Source organism: Mus musculus, chromosome 3, assembly GCF_000001635.26.
Source record: "Mus musculus strain C57BL/6J chromosome 3, GRCm38.p6 C57BL/6J".
Lineage (NCBI taxonomy): Eukaryota > Metazoa > Chordata > Mammalia > Rodentia > Muridae > Mus > Mus musculus.
In genome coordinates this window covers 33031744-33051020 of record NC_000069.6, presented here as the reverse complement: position 1 = coordinate 33051020, position 19277 = coordinate 33031744, and the positions used below count along the sequence as shown (strand labels likewise).

Here is a 19277-nt window from a genome sequence, read left to right as displayed (position 1 = left end):
TTTTAAATATGAAAAGGGAGCCGGGTGTGGTGGTGCACGCCTTTAATCCTAGCACTTGGGAGGCAGAGGCAGGTGGATTTCTAAGTCTACAAAGTGAGTTCCAGCACAGCCAGGGCTATACAGAGAAACCCTATCTCCAAAAACAAAAAAACAGAAAAACAAAAAAAATATGAAAAGGGAATAATTAGATTATTTAAAGAGGAGAGGGCCATTAGACCCAAATCTTAAATTAAAAACTAAAAGCTTTTAATTTTGTAAAATAACAACATAACCTAAATGCTAATTTATTTTCCTTATTAACTTTTCAGAATATAAGAGATGGGTTCCCTTTTACAGATACAAAACTGTCTTCCTCACCATCCTCTTCTATATGCTGAATGCATTATGTAGACTGATCCCACCCAAGGAGTATCCACATCTTTCATATTAAAGGACAGCAAAGTAGGACTGGAAACATGGCTCAGCAGTGTAGCTCTTATGGGGAGCCTGAGTTTGATCCCCAACTCCCACACAGGGAAGCTCACAGCTACCCACAACTTAAGCTCTAGCAAGTCAGGGCCCTCTTCTGGCCTCCACGGACAGCTGTAGGCACAAACACACACACACACACACACACACACACTACAAAAGAAATGCAAAAAGGAGAAGCATTTTGCAAATATGGCAGCCTGATTTCAGAACTCTTGATGGTAATAACAGGAAAAAGTACCAGGAATAAAGAGTATGTGGCCCAACTCTCAACAGTGACACTCTTCTGTCTTTTTCTTCCTCTCCCTCTTTCTGTTCCTCCCACTGTTCTTCCTGTTACTCCCCCTCCTCTTCCTCCTCCTCTTCCTCTTCCTCTTCCCCCTCCTCCTCTTCTTCCTCCTTCTCTTCCTCCTCCGTTTTCTCCCTCTCACCCTCAGGTAATCACAGAGTAGAAAGTAGATTACCGTACCAGCTACAAAGTAAATTTTACTTCTACAAATGTTGACAGGTAGAGAAAGGATCAATGGGTTATTTTTTAGTATGTACACTTGCTGCTCATTAAAGTATTATCATGACAGAAAATAAGCAACAAGTTATCCACACAATGTCCTTTAAAAAGCAGTAATGACTTTGTAAGCCTTCCTAAATATAGCCAAGTACTACTGGGCTGTTGTACTCTTGCAAACTTCTTTTTTCTGTATGTATATGACTTTCTTTATTTGGACCTGTCTGTGTACCTACATCTGTGTGTGTGTGTGTGTGTGTGTGTGTGTGTGTATACAGTTTGATACTTTTTTCATATACTGTTAAACATTGTCACTTTTTCATGTTAATATAAAGTCCCCAAACTGTCCTCTCTGGGACACAGTCATACATTTTACATTATAACTTAGGGCTGGGATGCAGCTTCTCTCAGTTGCCCCTTCAGCACTCCCATTTCATAGAACATAATCCCAGGAACTTTTAGAAGCTGGCTTACATTTTTGGGGGGATGATTCATGGCCAGTTGCTTACGCTACAACCTAGCCCTCTGCTACCCAAATGCTTTCAAATTGACATTTGACCATTTGTGACAGAAAGGCACAGAAACACGATGACTCCAATTTATGAGATTTCATTGGTGGAAGAAAAATAAACCATGTTAGCAAATAGTACATTTATTTAATCAATTGCTACTGTAGAGGGCAATCAATTTCAGAGGTGGAGGCTGATGGGTAATTAGAGTATTAGCATTGGGCTTTTTGTGTACTCAGCAAAACCCCACCAAATCGAGCAGTATGTGGTGGACTATAGATTGATAATGCTTTCTGGTTAAATACTTTGTCTTTGTGTGTTCTGTAGCAATGCTGTTTGCTTGAGATTTTATGATGCATCAGTGGGGAGAATATAAACTTTGAAGCAGGCGTAGCTAAATGAAAACTCAAAGGCTTCCTCCATTCATTAATTTTATATTTACACAAAAGCCTTATTCACTAAACAAAACTGATAAGGCCCATTTTTATTGTGTCATTTGTATTAGGATTGATTGAGACAGTATGGGGAAGAGTCTTTACTCTTCAGGGTGCAGAGCACAGGCCTCTCAGATGCCAATTCTTCCTACTGTTTCTGTTCACAGCAGACATTTGGCTTAACCACTGATTAAGCCTAGACAGCCTTTCCAGTACCTTCTCCCACTTCTTCCTTCTCCATTCCTCCCTCCATTTGGGCCCTCCCTTTTTCTCCCTCTCTTACTTCTCTCTCTCTCTCTCTCTCTCTCTCTCTCTCTCTCTCTCTCTGTGTGTGTGTGTGTGTGTGTGTGTGTGTGTGTAGATCTTGTAGGTACATTTGTACAGAAATGTACTTTATAAAATGCAAACTGTGCCTGCAGCAAATCTGTGCAGAGCATCCTAAAGAGTCACAGCTATGTGTGTCTATGTGTCCATGCCTCTCTCTCTCTCTCTGTGTGTGTGTGTGTGTGTGTGTGTGTGTGTGCCCAGCTCAATCTAGAGATGATGCAATCTGCCTTTGAAATCAAACTGGTTGTACTTTCTGCTGTACTCCTCGAGAGCCAGGCCAGATTGAGCAGCTCCATCTGGCTGGCCCCAGGAGGATAGCCCCTTTGTCTTTTAGGCCCCATTGGATCCTTCTGTGTACTCAGACAACGTTCCCAGATAGAGATGAGCTCTTCTCCCATCAGCGTGTCAGGGTGAGGTACAATTTCAGTGCGCAGACGTTAGAAGGTAGAAGCAGACTGCAAGGTCACTCAAGGTGGTTTGCTGAACTGTAAGTAGATCAGCCCCATCTAGCAGCAAAACGAGATTCACCAAAGTCCTGTTCACTCAGCATCTGCGGGATGTGGCTCCCTGGGTGACTCTGATGCTCAATAGAAAGCAGAAGCACTTTCATCAGTAAAGGATCATCAGCTCTCTACCACTTCCCTCTCAGCTGATGCCAGGGGAGCCCTTGCTTTCTCGATACACCTGGAATGTGTGAGGGAATAATGCCCATCTCCAACATACTTAGAATTGTGGGCATGGGGCTTTGGTTCAACTGTTACAGTGCCTTCCTGACTTGTATTCAGCCTTGGGTTCCATTGCCAGCACTATACCAACACAGTGTGGTGATTCCTGTCTATAATTCCAGCACTCAGGGAGGGAGGCAGGGGGGTCAGACATTTAACGTCAATTTCAGGGCAATCTGAGCTATATAAGACCCAGCCACAATGAGTTAATTTATTAGTTTATTGCTTCTATTACTGTTTTACTGATGTTCCTAGTTTCAAACATCAGTGTAGTTTCCTCTTTCAGTTAAAAACCTCATTTGAAGCGCTTGCTTTTCTAATACTGGATTTTTTGCTGGCATTGAAATTAGAGTTCTCAATAAAAGGAGAATTGTGCCTGGCTGCCTGACCTCTAGTCACTTAATCTAGGGCAAGCTTTCTGAAGAGCCAGCATCAACAGCATCAGCTATGGGATAGGTGACAGTACATGTGCACACAGGTCACACAGCAAGGGATCACAGTCATTTCTATGAGTGGCATTAGATATCCTGGAACAAGAGACTCAGGGTGTGCTGACAGGAAGAATACTCATGGGCCTGCATCACTGTCGCCTTAGAAACAACACATTGTATGTAATAAATGTCTGCCACCGGGAAACATTATATACCGTGCACACAAAAACCAATGTTTCATGCTGTCACTTGTATGTGGAACCTTTAAAACTCACTCTTACCACATATCTTTAATCCAAGCACCTGTGAATCAAAGCCAGATCTGACGAGTAAGTCCCAGGCCAGCCAGGGCTGCTAATGAGACCCTGTCTCAAAAAGAATTTGATGCTTACTTAGCAAGACCTACAGAGAGTTGGAAATAGTAGCCAAAAGTTACAAAATTTCATCTAGATAGAGGCATTGGCTTAAGAGAGCTATTGTGCACCTTAGTGACTATAGTCACTAGCAGTGCATTATGCTCTTCAAGTGGCTGAGAATAGCTTTTAAGTGCTCATTCCCAAATAAGTATCTGGCATGACACACTGGCATGATTAAGTTTTTAAAAGTCTATTCTTATAAATTTCATCAAAAACATGGTTTTTAAACGTTATGACTTTAAAGGAACTTTCGCCTTCATTTTTCAAATTGGAATATGAGAATCTAATCAAATGATACTGGAAACTATCCCTATGGCTTTTATAATGTCTTAACTGCATATGCTTGACTCCCATCCCTCAACATCATAAAGTAGAATCTGGCAGCATCAAACATTATTCTGTATCACTGTGTTTAAAATATTAAAGCAGACTTTTAAGCCAATTCCTTCCTAGTCAGAAAACTTATAGGGATCTGTATGAAATTCATGGACACACACAATCCAAAACAAAAAGCAGCCAATGTCACCACCATAGACCTTCACTGTTAACATGTCTCTAACTTCAAACACACACACACACACGCACACACACACACACACACACACACACACACAGGACTCAAGAATAATTTAAGTATATCAGAACATACAGCTTTAGGCATCTTGTCTTTTTTTATAGAATTTATAATTTGGGAAATGTCGTTCTTTTCCATTGTGTTCTATGGAAATATTATCTTATTTCTAAAGCTGATTGTCAGGACTGGAAGGTGACTTGGTCTATAAAGTGTTTGCTCTGCCAGTAGGAGGGTCTGAGTTCAATCCTCAGAGACCATATAACAAAGCTGGTGCAGTAAAATGTGAATGTAATCCCATTGCTGGAGAGGTGGAAGCAGACAACACACACACACACATACACACACGCACACACACACATGAACACACACATACATACACACACTGAAAATATTGAAAGTCAGGAAATATGAGCTGTCTGATCTATATCAACCACCAATCAACTCAATAACCTTTATCATTGACTGTACATTTGCAGGCCTCAGTTTCCACCTCCAGAACATTAATGAAGAGCTGGAGAAATGGCCTAGTGGGTAAAGCACTTGCCATACTTGTTTGAGGCCCCATGTTCAAGTCTCCAGTGGGAAGAGCAGACATGGTGGCACAGGCATTTACAATCCCAGCTCTTCTAGGGTGCGATGGGAGTCAGGGACAGGAGAGTCCCCAGAAGCTTGGAAGCCACCCATCCTGATGTCCTGTCTGCACTAGCACTCACACGGGAATGTATGCCAACTGCCCCAAGGGGTGTTCTTCGTTCATGGGCACACCTCATATACACAAAAGTGTAACTGAAAAAGATTAGAGAAAAGTGAAAAGTGTTGATCAAATATTCTCTGAGATGCCTGAAACCCTGTCACCTCTTGTGGACAAATAGATGTTAACTGACATCTTGGCCACATTTAGGGACATTTTACAATCTAGACAAGCTAGAGAAAAGTAACCTTTGTGTCTCTCTGCACATGTTTTTGTACTCATTCCTTTCTCAAGTATTATCAAAGGCTGTTCCTGGAACTAAAGGCAAGACAGAGCTCCCTTCCTGGAGAAGGGAGGCAAGCAGCAAGAAGGCAGGCAGATCTACAGAGATTTCAATAAATAGTTTCTTCTTCAAAATTCTCATCCGTGCAAGATGATGACATTTCCTCTCTCCCCATTCTATAACTCAGTTGAGACTCTGAAATGTTTGAATGAGTATAACTTGTTTATACAAAAATAAGCTGAAGAACACATAGGACAGGAAAGGCCCTAGACATCAATAGAGTCAGCAGGAAGCCGGCATCCAAGTCACTGGTCACCACAAACTGCAGTGCAGTTGATACCAGTGCAGCCCCAGGGTTTCAGTAGGTGGGCAGAGGCTGGCCTCCCAGAGCCAGGTGTATGATAGCAGCATTCTAGGAGGATAGCATTGGCAACCAGGGAGTTATCATGTGCATAGGAAGAGCTCTACTACAGGGCTGGGGTTGTGCTGAACTTGAAGCTTCAAGATGGAAGTTAGAAACTACCAACAAAGAAGCTTGGACTGGCAGCTGGTATCACACAGCAAAGACTAGAGAATGCATGCACTACATGTGACTTCGTAGTCCAGAGGTTTTTGATCTTGAGTGAGCTCAAAAATCACCCAAACATTTAAAGTCTCTGGTGCCCTAGGCTCATCCATCACGTCAGATCCAGCTGTCAACCACAAAGGTCCCCAGAAAAGCCAGTGTTCCCTGTCCTGGGACCTCGATTTGAGAACCAGAGACAGAGCAGATGGGCTCCCTGCGCTGAGCATATGGAGAACAAAACCTTGCTTTCAAAATGGGGACTTCTAAAGAAGATGACAGCTTCACGCCCGTATGTCAGCCCGCTCCCCACCCACCCTCCACCCACCCCCCACCCCCCGGGTGTTGTACTCGCATGAGGAGCAGGAAAGATGAGTAGGGACTGCAAGATGGTTCTGTACCAGCTACCAGGACAGGATGAAGAGGAAGGAGGGACATGTGGAGATGACAGCTTGGGAGCAGATGTCACACAGTCTCAGGGTCATCTGCAGGCTCAGTTGTGAGAGGCAGAGAAAGCAGGGACAGGACCTTAAACAGAATCTAGTCTTAATATCCACACATCGTTTCTCCAAACCAATGGCTGTTTCTGGCTAAGCACGTGCCTGCCATTTGTGTATGTTAAAAGGGGGCGTCCTATATCTTAAATACACTCTGCACCATGAGAGGTAACACCATGACAGTCCTAGCTTTAGAGACTTCATGGTAATTTTACCAGGCACAACTTAATCGACTATAGAATATGTACAGTACAGAGCATGACCTATGTAAATGCAGAATCCGTTGTACCTTCGACAGCCTTCTTTTCTAAAGCAGACATACAGGGGAGAGTCAGAATCAACACTTGGCTTTTTCAAATTTCACTTTAAGGAGTTTTCCATCTGGAATGTTCCATCCTTGAAACTGGCCCAGAACTGACTTTCATCTGCTGCCCCCTGCTGCCAACAAGAAAAGCAGCCTGATTTTAAGATTTGGAAAGCTGAGCTACTCAAAAAAAAAAAAAAAAAAAAAATCGTGGTTTCTAATCATGTCATTTAGGATTATCCCTTGTTTCAAGTAATCCTTGACATTACCCTTCTCCATTAAAAGATTATGCAGGCTTACTGGGATAAATGGGTTACAGCCATCACAGCTTGGGCCCTGTTGGTGTAGTCTGCTTCCCTCTTGCATGAGAATGTAACAGACATAGAAAAGAAGGCTGTCCTCATAGTTGGCGTCTTATTTGGACACACTAATGGCATGGACAACTGTTGGCTGAGCTCACTTGTAAGATTAGGGCAAGTCAGTGGAAGGAACAGAACCAAGAGGCTTGGCGTCGGCTGGGTTATCTTAACCGAGTGAGTTTGCTTCTAACTACCTTAGATGCAAACTGGCTCTTATGCTCTGGTGTGGCTGTTTTCCCCACATGATAAGATGGGAAGAGTATAAGCTGCTTTAGCCCTTTGCCTTCCGTCTGTTTCTGTTATATCTAAGGGGATAGGTGGACTCTTTGGAGAATCGCTGAGTTTTAGAACTACCACAGGATATTTGAGAATGAAGAAATGTGCTTTAAATTTTATCTAGAGCCTGCTGGAGAGTTGAGTCTGTGACTTAAATGCAGCCATTTAAATGCCAGGTCTTTCTCTAGTCCTATTGATCTTAACATTTTTGAAAAGCAGCTCCTTATTGTTCAAGGCTCAAGAATCCCAGTGTGTGTCATGTGTCACTGTGGGTCCTGGTCTCAGCCACTCACTACCCACAGCATTTATAGATAGACCTTCCCCTTCCTAGACCAAGGAGTTTGAGACAGATGGTCAGAAAGGGAGTGGTGGGGCTAGAGAGATGGCTTAGTGTGTAAGGGCACTTGCGTAAGCATGAAGAAGACGTGTTTGAATGCCAATAATATCAAAAGCCAATCATGTCTGCACATGGGTGTACTCCCAGCATTGGGGGTTGGAAACAAGAGCCAGGAATTGGATATGGATACCCATCCTAGACAAATCAGTGAGCTAGTTCAGTGAGATACCCTGTCTCAAGGCAGTAAGGCACAGGGTGATAGAGGAAGTCACCCAGATCTTGCCCTGGCCTCTACATGGACATCCATGTGCATACAACATACAAAGAAAATGGTGTAAGTGCTGCTAGCACAGTCTGAAATCTTTGTGAATGGCTCCTCTTCTTATACCTTTAATTTAATTAAGCAAATATTATTGAGTATCTCTTTGTGATAAAGTAGGCTTTCGAAACATGGGAATATGTAAGTGCATGAAAGCCCAGGCTCCTCTAAGTACTTCTAGTTTGACTTTACTGTATTACTACCAAAGGAGATAAAATTGTTATCTAAGAGGATACTGAAGCAGCCTAGGAACAAATGAACACCAGCAGATGATGGACACCTACAGATGGACAGAAAGGAAAACTCAAGAAGTCAGGTGCTCCTGAGCCACATGCTGTGACAGAAAGATGGCAGGAAAAAAGATGTGGCCACACTTTATTCCTTCCTTCCTTCCTCTCTCCTTCCCTTCTTTCCTTCCTTCCTCCTTCCCTTCCTTCCTTCCTTCCTTCCTTCCTTCCTTCCTTCCTTCCTTCCTTCCTTTTTCTAACTAATGTCTTTAGTTGAAGTATAAAATAATGGACCAAGAGAGAAAACAACCTTCAGCACAATCCCTCAAAAGCATCCCACTGGTGACACTCTCTTTAATAACTTTCCATATCTACATTGTATAATTCATTACATGAGTTATAAGAGATTTATCCACAGTATTAGAATCACTGAGTAATTGGAATGTTGACATGTTAACACCGTAATCAACCATTCTTGTTTGGAGGTTGGGTTTTATAGAGTTTGTTTGTTTCTTTCTTCCTTTGCTTGCTTTACTAAAAATCAAGATTATTTCCCTAAGTTTAAAAATAGTGAGCTTGAATCTGCCTCTTGGAAAATAATTCTCCTTTGCAATAGCTTGTTTATTATAGCAGTGATTCTAACGGACAAAAATTAAAACATAATCAGCAGCAGCATCCTCCTAGACAGGAAACAACTGAAAGCATGGCCTGGCAGCTGAGCAGTGGAGAAAGATAGCAAAATTAAGACATTTCTGTACAAACATAGGAGAAGCATGAGGTTCTCCTATTTAAGAGTAAAAAGCAAAGTGCAAGACACCATATATTACCTATTGTCGTTGAAAGGGTGGGAAGGCACAAACTCATATCACAGCTAGACTTGATTGCTTCCTGCATGACATTATGTCATACTTGGAAATATTTATGGAGTGTCTCTCTCTCGTCCCTTCCAAAATTCAAGCTCCTTGAGGATCGCTTCTGTGTGCCTTGTTTGCTCCCTGACCTGGCGCAGTGTTTACTGACTGGTTACTTAGAGCTCTGTAATCCGAAATGTTACAGGTCACAAACCCAACCACTGTTTGCAAATCTGTTTCAGGAGTTTCAGAGGGGGAGTCATAAAGAATGAACACGCTGGGGTATGGAGGAGGGATACTTATGTGGGTGTTTGCTGTGTACTGCTGAAACAACTTGATTCCAGTTCCCTCTCGCAGCCTTTACCTAAAACACTCTCTAAAATGCTCTCCTCCTTTTGAAATGATTGCTGGGCTCATATATGAAGAGAACACAGACTGCTGGAAGGAAACTAGACTTTAATGAGACAAAAAATAAAAACATCCTGTGAATCTAATCCAGCTGTGTAGGTATTTCTTGCCAAAGGTGTAGGAGTTGGAACAGAAGGGGCGGGGCCAGAATTTGAGTGTGGATGACTGTCTAGAGACCACAGAAGGCTCCAGGCTATCTCAGGAACTCCAGAGCCTACATTCCATTGTCATGCTCCAGGTGAGCTCCCTTTGATACTGCAGCCTCCATCCCTACCCCTGTACGTCATGAGGGTACTAATGGAGTGATGGTAATACTTGGTAGGATACAAAGTACTGGCATAATAGTGACAAAGATGAAAGGGAAAGATACGTTTAAACCCCACACGAACTCTATGCAGATAGTTGAGCCTATACACTTGGTATTTAAATAAAATGAACCAGCTGTGAATGCTGCTTACTTCAGGAAGACCTTCACTCTGGGAGCGTCCAAAACCTGCATTAAAATGGCGGGTGATGCTTTGTGCACTACACTCTGGTGTGATGCCACTGGACAGTGTAGAAAGAATTTTTCAAAAGGCCTAGGAGGCTGCAGAGATGTATAGTGGGAAAGAATGCTTGCCACATAAGGGAGAGATTACAGACACCACCAAAGTACACACAGACAGGCTGTAAAGACACACATCATGAAGGTTCCCACAGACATACACCACGGAGATTCTGCCTGGACCACAACCTTCGAGTCCTCTTGTCCATTCTGGTTCTCCTCTGGGTAGTAAGTTCTAAAGCAGGGAACTAGGGGTGGGACCTCCTTGTTCTTTCTGACGAGCATTTTGTCAAGTGAATCTCAAGGGAGCTAAGAAAAGCAAGCATTTCTAGAATTGAACTGTTTTAAGGAAGTTATTTCATTTGTAGGTTTTTTTTTTACTTTGAAATTAAGAAAAATGCATTCATTACAGAAACACAGTGTGCACATGTCCTAATCATGAGTCCTTTCTTAAGGCAGACCCACTGCCTACCCAGAAGCAGTCATTTGTATCTGCAGATGGGTTACTCAGAAGCAGCACACATTCATGTAGATGCTGGACTGGCAAATGAAATCTTCCATGAAGCCTGGAGCCCAAGTCCTATCGAGTGTGACTCAAGGGTGCCTGTGAAAGATCCCAGTAATGCTTGCTGAAATGGGACTCGAGGAGCTATTCTGCCTGCAGAAGGTTCTTACAAGCCTTACTAATGACTGGTTGTCGCTAGTTCATGATAGCTTTCAAGCGTGCAGAAAGAGGCAGCATGCTATAGCTGGGGGGCATTACTCAACTTCAGAGTTAAGCCAAGACCCCAAATCCCAGCCCTGCTCCTTTACTCCTGGACTGACAGTGTATTGCTGAAGGATCATAGGATTCTGATCGCTCTCCCACATGGCAGGTTGGGCAGTGTTCTATTTCCTTGCCCACTTTGCCTCATCTCTTCTACTGGTTTATACAAAAAAAGCAATCTGCGCAGGATATGTGCCTGTGAAACCACTGGAGTATAGAATGAAGCCAAGTCATTGTACGGAGGATGAGCTTCCAGGTCCAGAGCTTAAAGTTCTCGAGCGTTTTCACTCCACTATGTATGCAGTGGGAACTGAACCTTTGCCAGAGCACATGTAAGTACATGTGTATGCATAGTAGACCTTGTAATTATGTCATTTAAAAATCACACAAAGGTGTTGGAGAGGTGATTCAATGGTCCTTCCAAAGGAGCCAGGTTCAATTTCCACCACTCAGATGGTGGCTCACAACTATCTCTAACTCCAGTTCCAGGGGATTTACACGAGTCTTCTGGCCCTTGAGTACACATATATAGACACACATGTAGGTAAAACACCTATACACATTTTAAAGCATCAGTTTGGTTGCCACTGTACTTGGGGAGAGGGCATTGTCAGTAAAGCATTTTCCTTGCAAGCATGAAGGACTCCACAGAATCTGTTCTTAAAATTGCTTGGAGTAACACTGTATGCATACAATCTCAGCAATGGAGTAGAGACAGGGTGGTTCCTGAAGCTTGCTAGACATCCAACATGGCCTACATGATGAGTGCCAGGCCAATGAGAAAAACAATCTCAAAAATCAAGATAAATAGGTCCTGAGAAATGACAGCTGAAGTTGCCCTACAGTCTCTACTTGCTCACACACACATATGAACCTAAACACACACACACACACACACACACACACACACACACAATGGTGGTGTCTTTTGTCTTTCCAAAAGGAAGGGTGAAATGAAGACTAAAAGAGCAAACAAGGCATTTCAGTATTGTGTTAACTCTGCAGATACTCCGTTGCTCATCTCTTCTTCTTAACTAAGCCTCTCTTCAAATAAGTCTGAAGAAGCTGTTGCACGTCACATAAGGGAGTGTTTTTCTCTTGGAGGCTCCATGTGACAGGCAGCACTTAATAACAGGCAGCTTCTGGGGCAGCTTCATCTGCAGTGCCCTAGGTTCCCTTCATACAGATATTGTTCAGGAAATTTGTTTAGCTGAGAGGATCAGGAAGTGCCCTCTACCTTCCCCCAGGCAGAATACAAAACCACTGTATTCTCACATAAAACACCTCTGCAACTTTCAACGTTTCCAATAATCTTCCAAAATTGAGAGCTTCTTGCTCATGTCTCTCTACTGAGTTAATTTGTGTGGGTCTCAATGCCAGTGAACTTGAATACAGGAGTCCTTCCTTGAGGTACTTTTTTTTTATTAAAGTTATAGTCTCTTCTCGGTAGTTTTATTCAACCTCTCTGCCAGCCGGGTCACCTCAAAGCTTTGGATCAATATAAGATTGACTACAAGCTCCCAGGCACTGTGAGATTCCTCTCCCCTCCTAGCTTCATTCCACAGAGATACCGGACACTCTGAGCTCTCAGGCTCTGAGCTCCTGCTTCAGCCCCATTAAGGTTTTTGTGGGTTATTCTCATTCTCTCGCTCTCTCTATATAATATCTAGATGATAGATAGATGGATGGATAGATAGATAGATAGATAGATAGATAGATAGATAGATATTGTATGGAGAATAAATATATTTCTCACTCCGTTTTTAATATTTAAATTTTCATTAATTCTTTGAGAATTTCACCCATATGCACAATGTAATCACATTTACCCCACTCATCCAAGAACTGCTCCCACCTACCCATGCCCTCTCAGTTTCATATTATTGTTTATTTAATATCTCACTGATTCTAGTTTGTACTTCCCATATTCTAATGAATATGGGTTCATTACTTGGAGCATGCTCCACTGGCCAGGGCCATACCCTTAAAAAAATAAAAATAAAAATAAAACTCTGATTCTCCCATCCCCAGAAGCCATCAATCGTTAAGTGCTTCTCAGCTGAGGGTGGGAGCTTAGAAACTCCTCCCCACTGATTGCTGGGATGTACATTGGCTTATCTTGTGCATCTCTTTTGCAGACAGAACTGTTGTGAGTTTATGACTGTGGCGATCTTGTTATGTCAAAAGACACTATTTCAGTTAAGTTCCCCCTTTCGCTGTGGCTCTTAAAGTCTTTCTGCTCCCCTTTTCTGCAATGGTTCCTAAATCTTAAAGGGAAAGAGTTTGATATAGATGTCCTATTTTTGGCTGAACACTCCATAAAAAATTTATCTCTGCATTTTGATTAGTTGTGAGTTTCTTCATTAAACACTTCTTTGATGAGGTTGGAGGGCTATACTAGTATACAAGGATACAGATAAGAATGTACAGGGCAGTTTGGTGCTATGCCAATCTAGCAAAACAATAATAACATTCTACCCCTGGGACTTAGGAGCTCCTCAACCATAAATTCTTGTCCAGATTAACAGAACCAGGCATGTATTCCCTCTTGTGTAGTGGGCCTTAAATTCAACCAGAAATCGGTTGTGAATTCAGTAACATTCATTCCACAATTGCAATGGGCATAGCATATTATGCCAATTGTTATTGTAGCTCACAGGCTTCATGTCTGCATAAGACTGTTTGTGAATTGGTAATGACATTTCCCCCTCAACCCCAGAAGCCTGATTAGCACTTTCTGGTACTATGACAACTAGCTAGCAGGGAGAAAGCTTTCTGGTCAGTATCAACTTCATTGCTCAAAGCCCAGTGACCAGTGTGTGTGTGTGTGTGTGTGTGTGTGTGTGTGTGTGTTTCAGAAATAGTCTTATCATCAAGTTTAGTAGACATCCAAGAGCAATAATAACAGCCTGTATTATATCGGGGTGTCCAAGACACTTCTGACCAATGTCTGGGGATGCCTCTATTGATTTTTTAAGTCACTTAAAAAATCGTTGAGCAACAAAATACCTACTCTGTACCAGGTAATTTTCCAGGCTTTTCCTTAACAGCAATTAGCCAGCATATAATTCAGTCACTCTGCTGCTTCACTTTTCCATACCTGTTGATCTGAATCTGGTATGTGGCTCTATCTATCCACCATGAACAGAAAAGTAAAAAGACTGTGTCTTGAAAGGAGATCATTGTGTCCCCAGCAGAAGCAGGGGGTCAGAGAAGACTAGATCACCACACACACAACAGCTAGTTGACGGTGTAGAGCACCTTTAGTCAATCCTCTTTCCTCTTCCGTGTTGCCCCGTACTCCTTCCTTCATAGTTGTCCTCTGTTTTATCTCAAATAAATGAAAGTCCCCTTCTTTCATATGGTTTATGGAAATATTAAAAATATTTAAAGGGCTCACGATTACATCATGCTGGTTGTTCTTCAATACTGGTCAGACTCCATTAGTCTCTTATCCAGGAGCCATTGCTATCCTGGTCTCTGACTGAAGGTATCTGAGAAGATCATTGTCATTCCATAGCCTAGGTTCAGAAGAAACCCCACAAAGTCTGAAGCAGGTGAAGCAACATAGCATCTATCTATCTGTGCATTCATTCATTCATTCATTCATTCATTGAACAAAACCTTATCTAACACCTGTGTGACTCAGAACGCTCAGTGTTTGTGGTGACACTAAACAGAAGACTGAGCGCCAACCAGGGCAGGTAGGGAAGATACCAATGTGCTCAGGCGGGAAGGGCAGAGTGGAACTGGGAACTGACAATTCAGCAATGGGAAGAGATCCTCAGGTGAAGAGAGATGGAAAAAGCACGGAAAGGCCTTGGGGGCAGGGGAGCTGCAGAGAGAAAGAGGAAAAGGGTCCTGAAAAGAAGGGTAAAGAAACCAGGCCCTTGTTATACCAGCAATCTTTCCATGTCTGACTGAAAAAGAAAGTCCAGGCCTTCACGGGGCAAAACTAGAAACATCTAACAAGAGTCTGCAGATTCAGAGGAGACACAAGTCGATGCTAGGTTATGTAATAAACGACTCTATTCAAACTGTTTCAAGTTCTTCCTAAACTGTCCCTTTCTGAGTTTACTGGGACATACCTTTTGCTTCATTGTTGTCTCCAAATTCTAAATATCCATTTCCATTCTCAATTCAATTGTCTCTAAAAAGTGAGGGTTTTCCCCCCCCAGTGAGAAAAAATATATACAAACAACTTTGTGTTGGTTACTTTTCTATGGCTGTAGTAAAATACCCCAACCAAAAGCAACTCAAAGAGCAAGGGTTTTTTTTTTTTCAGCTTATGATTCCAGGTGGCTAAGTCCATTAATGGAGGAGAAGATGGGGAGGCATGACAGAAAGTGGGAAAAGCAGGGTGGCCAGAACAGGAACCCTAAAAGCCCACCCACAGAGACGTACTTCCTCCTGCAAGGTTGAGCTTTCTCAATATCCCATAACTTTCCCTAATAGCATCCACACTGCGGACCAAGTATCCAAATGCATGGGCCTGTGGGGACATTGCTCATTCAAATCACCACTAACTTTAGTTTTGCATTTTAAAGACAATGCTAAGCACTGAACCTATTTGATACATTATTTTTTAAGTTCCAGGGTAAGTTTGGCAACACCAAAAGAAATTATTGTGAAGTTTCTAAACCTTGAAGGATTTTATATAGAAAGATTGACAACACTGTAAGTTTTTCACTGAAATTTTAAAAACTATTTTAAAATAGTGTACAATGAAGAATTAAAAAACATATTATAAATTAAAATAAGACCAAATGATGAATTTAACCTTTAAAGACTAGTGAACTAATTAATGATTAAACACACAAGCTCAACCTACAGCTGCTCCGGCAGCCTTAGAGAAAACCCGGGAAGCAGACCTTAGAGCAGTGGTTCTCAGCCTTCCTAATGCTGTGACCCTTTAACACAGTTCTTCATGTTATCATGACCCCCGGCCACAAAATTATTACTTTGCTACTTCAAAACTGTAATTTTGCTACTGTTATGAATCAGGATGTAAATGTCTGAAATGCAGGACATCTGATATGCAACCCCTATGAAAGGGTCCACAGGTTGAGAACTCCTGCCCTAGAGGACCTGTCCTGACAAACCTCAAGTATGGGGAATACACCAGAAGCTGAGAAATGGAAAGGGCATCTTTGAGGTTTGGGTGCAGTGCAAAATGGCACCACTTTACATAGCAGGCACAGTGGGGGGCTGGAGTGTTCTCATTCTCTCAGCTTCCATCCTCCGAGCCCAGAGACAGGAAGGCTTGGGTTCCTCAAGGTCAGCTCTCCCCACATTGTCCACACAGCGTCAGAAGCCTCTCTTTCCCTGGAAGAATAGAGAGACTTCAGCCCCAGAGCTGTGCCCACACCACACTTGTCCTCTCCTGGTGGCCCTCCCCCGGCTGTGTTTTCAGACTTACTGCTAAATCCTTCTTGACTCTGGGACACAACGGGAATTGTTTTTCTTCAAGATGGGAGATTTTCTAGAAAAAAAATTAATTTCTGAGATTTTTTTAATTTGTTTTTTTTTGTCTTGTTTTGTTGTTTGTTGTTTTGTTTTGGTTTGGTTTGGTTTTACTGTTCTTGAGAGAGTTATAAATAGCAAGACAAAGTTGCCGCGAGGTGCTTCATGGGAAGAAGAGGAAACTGAAGCAAACATAAACTTTTAGACACACAAATGTCAGTGAAATTAAACTACTTTGAGCTTTCTATAATTCAGTGTTTATAGGAATAAATTAACTGGTGAGCCTAAGACTGTTGCTTTCACAAGACCTTTCGAGCCTTTCAAACTATGATAAAAAATAGGATATGCTTTGCCAGTGAAGTGGCTCACAGGCTGACGACTTAAGTTTGGTCTCAAGGTCTCAAATGGCAGATGGAGAGATCAGTCCCCTTCAAATTATCCTTGTGTTATGACATGAGTGTGTATGTATATATGGTATATATAAAGAAACTGGCACAGAAAATTTACTTGTATCTAGATGAAAAGAACTTCATGAGCATCTTGAAGACCGTGTCAAATCTCTCTGCACATTGTGGTGCACTGGGACACAGCCTGTGGACAGCTTTCTAGCATGGAGGGCATATGTGGCCATGCTCCATGTGAAGGAGAACAGAAGTAACACAGTACAACCAGGAACAAAATGGTGTGCACAGCTGCGATAGTCTGTCAGGATTGGATGCAAGATGCATGGCTGGAAAATGGGCCCAGTAATAAAATGTTGCTCTAGCAAGCATAAAGACCTGAGTTTCATCTCCAGAACCTTCCTCGCAAAAACTAGGCATGGCATTGTAGCCTTGTAAGCCCGGCAATGGGGAGGCAGAGACAGACATATGCCTAGGCTACTGACCACCTGGCTTAGCCTATTTGTTGAGCTTCAGACTAGCAACGGACTCTCACTCAAAACCAAGGTTGACAGAACCCGAAGAATGACATCCAAGGTCATACTCTAGCACCCACATGTATGTATTCTCTCTCTCTCCTCTCTGTCTCTCTCTCTCTCTGTGTCTGTCTGTCTGTCTCTCTCTCTCTCTCTCTCTCTCTCTCTCTCTCTCTCTCTCTCTCTCTCTCTCACACACACACACACACACACACACACACACACACACAAAACACAAAATTGTACATACATGAATGCACTCACCCAAAGCAAAATATGAAGGTGATGCCCGTATAACAGTCAAACTAGTAAACCTTTTGTAACTATTAAAAGTGTTTTCATAATCTTAGTCTTTGTGGAACGTTTCCTTAGAACTTGCAAGTTGAAAGTCATCATTACTGCCGTCATGGACACTTGATTGGGTAGGTTTGTTCATATGCTACTGTGCCTGTCAATGCTAGAGCTCAGGAAATGACCGGTGAGTTCAGCATAACCTGAAGTCTACATCTGCAACTGAAAGAGCCACGTCAGACTCACTGGGGTTCTCTGGGTTCTTGTTGTCAGAGTGAGTCTATTCACTTTTTGCATCATTATAGCACACTTTATCAGATTATTATTTCAGAGTAATAAATAGTCCTTTCAGATTCTATGGGTTCCTCAATGCTTACGAACAATAATTGACTCGGCTAATGGAGTTGAGCTGATTTAAGGCATTATTAGTGCATAACAAAGGTCACCCTCACATGCATTTTCCATCTGAGGCTCACAAAAACACTGCAGAGGCAATGAGGCTGCTTTCCCCTTTATTCTTACATGACAACTTAAAGAGAACCCAAGTTCTCTGCCCAAGGTCAAACAAGAAAGGGAACTGCTGTTCCTTGAGGTCAGCCCTCAGTTTCTAACTACAAGTTCTATGCCCTGTCAACTCAGGCCACACCCAGTCTCATTATCCACATACACAGGAAGCTATATTGTCACACACCGCAAAGCATCTTATAGATAGTTGGGAAAGACAGAAAGGTCCCTTCCATTCTTAGAACACAAGTTCTGAGATATATAAATGATAGATAGATAGATAGATAGATAGATAGATAGATAGGTATGATTTATAGATAGATAAACTACAGATGGGGGTCTTAGGTTTAGCCATAATCTCAATACTGACTGTAGAATCGCTCTCCAGGTTGAGACAACCTCCCTATGTGATACTGAAAAGCTTCAGACTTCCTCAATTTTATATATATATATGTATATATACACACATACATATATACATATATAATACATTATTGTATATATTATATATACTACATTGTCTGGAAAAAATAAAAAGGGAAATTGGTTTTATATTCAATATCCACGCATTTCAGGAGTTCTATCCGGTAAGGTCCCCTCTGGACATGTTGAAGCTGACGTCATCATATGTAAGTCACAGTAAACCAGTTTGACTCTTGATAGTCAGAGAGAAGCTACAGCTTAGATTGAACTATTAGCATTTACTCCCTGCGTTACTACAACCATAGCATATTATTATATGGTTTCAGATTGACAGAGTCCGTGGGCTCCGCAGTTCCTAGTTCAGCAGTTATTGTCTGCCTCTCCTGTGCTGGGCATTGTGGAAATGTTTTCGTGGGACTTGTCATATTCTTGAAGCATATAGTCTTTGCTCCCATAAGCTAAAATGGAGGCTTAGCAAGAATCTTTATAAAAGGCAAAGCAGCAGTTGGAACTCTATTTTGGGTTTAGTTGCACTGCGGCCAATGGGCTCACTGTCCTCTCGTCCTCTCCCTGACTGGCACCTGTAGCTCCTCACCCCTTTAGCCACATCTGGCTGGACTGGCTGTGACTCCCAAATCTAACTTTGTGCTTCCTTCAGCTCCTTTCGAGATTAGGGAGGTATTTATCTGCACTCATGGTATAAACAAAAAGCAAAGCCACAAATCGCCAGTAACCCTGGATGCTGGTTAGGAACGAATGGTCAGGCACTTCCATAGCCTCACTTTCTTCTTGGGTTGTTTTAGGACAGACAAGACTTGGGGCACCTTAGCTACGGATCTTCTCACCTGAGCACTTATGATTTTCATC

General features: G+C 42.3%; 1 protein-coding gene and 1 long non-coding RNA gene across 25 annotated transcripts in view; one reads left to right on the top strand and one right to left on the bottom strand.

Moving 5' to 3' along the window:
- Pex5l (peroxisomal biogenesis factor 5-like) overlaps positions 1-19277 on the top strand; it is a 195377-nt gene that overhangs the window by 92282 nt on the left and 83818 nt on the right. The window lies entirely within an intron of this gene.
- 4930419G24Rik (RIKEN cDNA 4930419G24 gene) overlaps positions 1-19277 on the bottom strand; it is a 63831-nt gene that overhangs the window by 37587 nt on the left and 6967 nt on the right. Inside the window, exon 2 of the long non-coding RNA NR_040595.1 lies at positions 16233-16295. This is a non-coding gene — a long non-coding RNA (RIKEN cDNA 4930419G24 gene). The remainder of the gene's footprint in view (positions 1-16232; positions 16296-19277) is intronic.